Genomic DNA, 7,395 nt, shown 5'->3' with positions numbered 1-7,395 from the left:
CGAGTCTCTCGAGCCTCCCAGGGCTCCGCCTCCCGAGTCTCTCGAGCCTTCCAGGGCTCCGCCCCCGAGCCTCCTAGGGCTCCGCCTCCCGAGCACCCTGAGCCTCTCGAGCCTCCTACGGCACCATCTCCCTCGGCTCCACCTCCAGAGCCTTCCAGGTCTTCACCTCTAGAGCCTCCTACGGCGCTACCTCCCTCGGCTCCGCCTCCAGAGCCTTCCAGGTCTCCGCCTACCAAGCCTCACTCTGCTCTGACTCCTGAGCCACCTATGGTGGCTCCTATGGTGCCACCTCCATCGGCTCCGCCTCCAGAGCCTCCTACGGCTCCGCCTCCTGAGCCTCCCTCAGCTCCGCCCCCTGAGTCTCCAGAGCTTTCCATGGTTCCGCCTCCCTCGGCTCCGCCTCCTGAGTCTCCCTCGGCTCCGCCTCCTGAGCCTCCAGAGCCTCCCATGGTTCCGCCTCCCTTGGCTCTGCCTCCTGAGTCTCCCTCGGCTCCACCTCCTGAGCCACCCACAGCTCCGCCTCCTGAGCCTCCCATGGTTCCGCCTCACTTGGCTCCGCCTCCTGAGTCTCCCTCGGCTCTGAATCCAGAGCCTTCTACGGTTCAACCTCCTGAGCCATCCATGGCTCTGCCACCTGGATCTTCCATGGCTCCGCCCTCGGAGTTCCCCATGGCTGTCCTATGGCCACCTCCCAGGCCTCCTGAACCTGTCCCTGCCCTGTGGCCGCCTCCCAGGCCTCCTGAACCTGTCCCTGTTCTGCGGCCACCTCCCAGGCCCCCTGAACCTGTCCCTGCCCCTTGGACTTCCTGCCTGCCCCCTGTGCCCCCTTGGACTTCCTGCCTGCCCCCTGTGCCCCCTTGGACTTCTTGCCTGCCCCTTGTGCCCCCTTGGACTGCCCTCTTGCCCCATGTGCACCCTTGGACTGTCTGTCTGCCCCTTGTACCCCCTTGGTCTGTCTGTCTGCCCCTTGTGCCCCCTTGGACTGTCTGTTTTCCCCTGGTGCCCTCATTTTGTTTTTTGTGGGTTTTTTGTCATTTTTGTTTTAGGATCGTCTGGAATCCGATCCTTTGAGGGGGGTTTCTGTCATGTTCACTGTTATCTTTTTGTTTTTGTGCTTTTATGTTGAAGTTTAGTTTAGTTCCTGTTTCCTGTTTGGTTTTTGTAGTCCTTCTGTAGTTTCTTTTTATGATTGGTTTTCCCCTGATTGTTCCTCCTTCCCTGATTGTTTCCCCAGGTGTCCCTCATTCCCTTGTTTGTTCCTTTCTGTATTTAAACCCTGGTTGTTTGTTCAGTCTCTGTCGGTCGTTGTTTGATGAATGTTGTTGATGTTCGCTCACATGCCTGTCTTCCTGTATTTTCAGTTCCTGTGTTTTCGTGTTTTGTTTTCATTTTGCCCATCGTGGTAGTTTTGTTTGTTTATGTCTGTTTGTTTCCATTCGTGTCAATAAACCCACGTTTGGATCCTCATCCCTTGTCTGCCTCCGTCCTCATTCATTACAGAATGCTGTACAAGACATTGTGTCTTTTATAACTGCTTCACCAAACGGCTGTAAATCTTTTTAAGTGACAGCAGCACGAAGCAGCATTTACACATTTTTCCAATACACGCTGGTCTCAGCACGATATGTGCATTAGCACTGTCATCCAAAACTTTGAGAACATCTGATTGACAATGGATCAACTAAAGACTGAAGGGGACCCCAAAAGCTGAAATACAGCGATGTCTCTAAGCAGAACAATGAAGTTGTTTGATTTCATTATTAGCATTATTGTGATTCAGGGTTTGCTGCAATATATAATGCCTCTTTGCAACAGTTTGCAAAACCCAACTTGTGATCTACCAAGTGCTGCTAACAACGCCAGTGCGCTGGTGACGCTGCTTCAAAATAAAAGGGAAGATGCAACGTTTAGAAATATATGGTATCAAAGTTGTGATTTGGCTGTCAAACTTCACATCAATCCCTCATCCCTCACATAGTAACAATGCAGACAAAGAGGTCAAAAACACCAGCAACAACCCCAGAGGACTACTGGCGACGGTTGACGGAATCTGTTCTTTCCATTCATAGACTACCTCGCATCTGAAGTGAGAGAGTTTGCCTGGCACTACCACGACTAAAAGGCCAGTATTTGCTGCGGGACAAACTGTCAGAATTGTCTGACAAGGTGTGGCAGGAGATAAAAAAAATTGTATGGGGCACTGATGCCCAATCTGGATGCCACTGATGTTGAACTGGTGCTGTGGAGGCAGTTTAATTATGGCTCTGTGTGTACCCTGAGATTAAATCCTGCAGGAGCCCCTAGTCCTCAGTATCAACACACAGATTTGAGGGGATTTCAAGTTTGAAAGCAAGGTCAGATAATTTGCTGTCATTGTCACAGGGACTTCAACCTTCACCATGATATAGATCAGTGAGTCATAGTTTCCATTTTGGCAGTATGTTAGAGATCCAGTCTCCATGGTTTCACCGTTCTGAAATAAATGTAGAATGAAACACAAGGAAATGTGTCCATTTACAGTCACAGATGTCTTAGAAGCCTGTCATATAGCAAAATATGTCTACAGTAATTTTCAGCAGCAGTGTGGCAAAATCAGAAATTAATGTCCACTGTGTGCACCCTTGAGAAGTTTTGAAATATAAATATAAATATACATTTATATATATATATATATTGTATTTGGTCCCTCTATAATGGCCTTGTGATGCATTGGATGATTCACATTAGAAAAAATGCCATGACCTATTTTCACTTTTTATACCAACTTAACTCGCTTTTAAAATTCCCCATAAGCTGATATGTTATCTTAAAGATGTGGCTGGACCCATATTCCATTAAACAAAATGAGGTGAGTACGGAGAATGAGCTACTTTAAAAGCAGGTAAGACTGGTTGATTGCTTTGGTGAACAATGAATGGACACTAACTACATTTCCAGCAGAAACATTTTTAAGATCAGATGGCTTATTTAAAATGTATACTGTAAAACATTATTGAAGCACACATAGAACATTTTGTTCCACTGAAAATATGCATTACTATGAATAAAAGACTTGATCAACAAGATATTGACATTATAAGTGAATTTAGAGAAAATAACTTTATTAATTTAAACATAAACATGATTCCTGCTTATAGCCATCTGATGTTCTGTTTTTAATGCTACAGTGACATCTGCTGGTTTACAAATACATTCAATATCTGAGATCTGTACAGTGATCACTGTTGTATGACACTCAAAATCTAGCCTTTATTCAAAATATGTCAAGTCAGTGATGTTTACAGCAGTGTCTGGAAGAACATACAGGCGAGGTATTTTTCCTTATTAGTTTGTTTACACGTAACATCCACCTTTAATTAAAACAGATGTAAAATTATTATAATTCCTGATTAGCCTATAACCTGCCAGGGCCAGTCTAAATAAAACAAATAAATACAATAAAAAATAAAAAAAATATATATATATATATATATCACTATATATATATATATATATATATATATTGTTGAATAACTGATAGTGATAAATCATTATTTTATCAGCTTGATAAATATATATATAGTTTACTGCTATTGCAGTACAGTAGCTGTAGGTTTTGTATTTTAAATGAAGCCATACAATATTAGGCTACTGCTAAAGCAGATAACCTTTTTTTAGGTAGGATAAATGAAGGTTTTCCACTGAGACATTTTCTGTTAAAGATTTGGTTCAAATTAAATGTTATTTTATCTGTTTTGTGCAAGATGTATATAAATGGGGTACTTGTCAGTGTTAAATGTTTTTTATTTTGAGATTTTTAAAAAGAATCTGTTATGTTTTGGGGGTTACCATTATGGTGACAAGGGGCACTTGAGCTAACGAGGAAGTGGTAGATACCATACAAGAAACTGATTGGTTGCTTCATTGAGCAATTTCTGTGCTAACCATAGCACAGTAACACAACTACACTCTGTAGTTCTTCCAACCATAATGTAGCATGCTTACATTACATTACATTACGTTCGTAATTTTGTTGCGTTTACCCTATTCAGTTAGGTACTTTCTAAACAAAGTTTTTGTACTGCAAATACATTGTACTTTTAAATTAAGAAAACTAATTTCAAACATGTGGAATCACTCTCCACGATTGAATCAAGTTCAGCCAAACAGCTTTATGTTTCGTGTGTGTTTGTGTGTGTGTGTGTGTGTGTGTGTGTGTGTATTTAGAATTTAAAAGCATGTACATTTTGAGATTTTCCTGCTCATTGTTTTGCATGCATATTATTGGACTGTAAAAACAAATTTCATCATTATGCCAATACTACAGCTTTTATTTCCATCCATTTAATTTGTCACAATCATGCCTGTAATTTCTATTTTGTTATATCGAGTTTAAACTTGATTTTCTTCATTCAATTCAAAAGTGGTTGCAAAAGGGCATTGAACTTAGAAGGCTGTCACCACTACGGTTTAAAGGGTCATGATATGAGTAATACAATTTTTCTTGATCTTTTGACATAGATGTCATTGTACTATAAAAACATACTGTAAGTTTAAGTAATGAAAACATTCTCCTTAATAGAAAAGGAGCATTTATTTAAACCAAGCTGCAAAAAAAACCTTGTTTGAAATTTGTGGTATACTTGTGACGTCACAAGGACCAAATACATCTGCATATGACTGCCTCTTCTAGACATTAACGCCTATTTTTTCTGTTATTGCACCCTTGGCCCGTCCCACTGGTGCTCAGTCAGTCACACAGGTGAAGAGAAGAGAGATGGGGCCTGTCATGGGAGATTCATCCAACGTTGACAGGACACCTTCATCTGGATTGAAATAATTTTCTACATAAATGTTATCATGCCTCTCACGGCACTTTTAAAAGATGCAATGTCAAGTTATAACTCTAAAATAGATCCCCCATTCAGCTGCGCTTTCTTTCTTTGTGCTGTTTTGAAGGCATCCTGGACCGTTTTTGCACCCATCTGTGCTATTTTTAATTGTTGGTCTTTTGTAATCATGGATGTCTTGGATCGTTTAATGCAGGGGTCCCCAAACTTTTTTCTATGAGGGCCACATAATTTTTCCTTTCTATAATGGAGGGCCGTAGTCTAACAGAAAATGGCATGGGCCGGAGTGATTTATTGTGGAGATTTTATTATGATTTTAAATGGATTTACAGTATTATGCCTCCTAATGCTAGATTAATTTATTATTTATGCACCATACATATCAAGTGATATATAGCCTATTAAAAGAGAATTATTACTATCGTAATGACATTTTTTCATATTCATTGCTATTGAAATCAAATTATTTACTTACTCATGCGTATTAGGCTAATCAGTGCGAACTATGTCCCCTTGACGCGCCAACCATACTAGGAGCTCCGTCAGTCGTGATGCTGGCCAGCTTAGACCAGTCTAGATCCAACTCTTCTATCGTTTGGCACACTTTACCAAAAATATCCTCCCCTGTCGTAGTACCTTTGAGACTTTTTAGGGCTGCCAGCTCCTCGGACACTTCAAAGTTTGAGCTAACTCCGCGAAGAAAAATGAGCAGCTGTGCCGTGTCCTGCACGTCATTACTTTCATCCAGCGCTAATGCAAAAAAATCTAATTCTTTCACTTTTCCTTCAGCTGGGCATATACATTATACCCCAGTTCTTCAATTCGTCTGGTGATTGTACTTGCGGACAGACTCACCGCATTTAAGACGTCTTTCTTATCGGGTCACACCTCTCACATTTTTGTAAATATTTGATTATATAATTTCATGTTACAACACTGAAGAAATGACACTTTGCTACAATGTAAAATAGTGAGTGTACAGCTTGTATAACAGTGTATATTTGCTGTTCCCTCAAAATAACTCAACACACAGTCATTAATGTCTAAACCGCTGGTAACAAAAGTGAGTACACCCCTAATTGAAAATTTCCAAATTGGGCCCAATTAGCCATTTTCCCTCCCCGGTGTCATGTGACTCGTTAGTGTTACAAAGTCTCAGGTGTGAATGGGGAGCAGGTGTGTTAAATTTGGTGTCATCGCTCTCACACTCCCTCAAACTGGTCACTGGAAGTTCAACATGGCACCTCATGGCAAAGAACTCTCTGAGGATCTGAAAAAAATATTTGTTACTCTACATAAAGATGGCCTAGGCTATAAGAAGTTTGCTAAGACCCTGACACTGAGCTGCAGAACAGTGGCCAAGACCATACAGCGGTTTAACAGGACAGGTTCCACTCAGAACAGGCCTCGCCATGGACGACCAAAGAAGTTGTGTGCATGTGCTCAGCGTCAAATCCAGAGGTTGTCGTTGGGAAACAGACATATGAGTGCTGCCAGCATTGCTGCGGAGGTTGAAGGGGTGGGGGTCAGCCTGTCAGTGCTCAGACCATACGCCGCACACTGCATCAAATTGGTCTGTCTGGCTGTCCTCCCAGAAGGAAGCCTCTTCTAAAGATGATGCACAAGAAAGCCTGCAAACAGTTTGCTGAAGTCAAGCAGACTAAGGACATGGATTACTGGAACCATGACCTGTGGTCTGATGAGACCAAGATAAATGTATTTGGTTCAGATGGTGTCAACCGTGTGTGGCGGAAACCAGGTGAGGAGTACAAAGACAAGTGTGTCTTGCCTACAGTCAAGCATGGTGGTGCGTCATGGTCTGGGGCTGCATGAGTGCTGCCGGCACTGGGGAGCTACAGTTCATTGAGGGAACCATGAAGGCCAACATGTACTGTGACGTACTGAAGCAGAGCATGATCCCCTCTCTTTGGAGACTGGGCCGCAGGGCAGAATTCCAGCATGATATCGACCCCAAACACACCTCCAAGATGACCACTGCCTTGCTAAAGTAGCTGAGGGTGAAGGTGATGGACTGGCCAAGCATGTCTCCAGACCTAAACCCTATTGAGCATCTGTGGGGCATCCTCAAACGGAAGGAGCAGAAGGTCTCTAACATCCACCAGCTCTGTGATGTTGTCATGGAGGAGTGGAAGAGGACTCCAGTGGCAACCTGTGAAGCTCTGGTGAACTCCATGCCCAAGAGGGTCAAAGCAGTGCTGGAAAATAATGGTGGCCACACAAAATATTGACACTTTGGGCCCAATTTGGACATTTTCACCTAGAGGTGTACTCAATTTTGTTGCCAGCGGTTTAGACATTAACGGCTGTGTGTTGAGTTATTTTGAGCAAATTTACACTGTTACACTGTTTACACTGTACACTCACTACTTTACATTGTAGCAAAGTGTAATGTCTTTTATCTTTTCTACATGAAAAGATATAATCAAATATTTACAAAAATGTGAGGGGTGTACTCACTTTTGTGAGATACTGTATATATATATTAACATGATTTGACTTGATTTTATACATGAGTTTATATGATAGGGTACAATGGGGCTAAATG

Source organism: Xyrauchen texanus, chromosome 34, assembly GCF_025860055.1.
Source record: "Xyrauchen texanus isolate HMW12.3.18 chromosome 34, RBS_HiC_50CHRs, whole genome shotgun sequence".
Classification (NCBI taxonomy): domain Eukaryota; kingdom Metazoa; phylum Chordata; class Actinopteri; order Cypriniformes; family Catostomidae; genus Xyrauchen; species Xyrauchen texanus.
The sequence above is the reverse complement of the archived record's forward strand: the minus strand, read 5'-3'. Positions refer to the sequence as shown.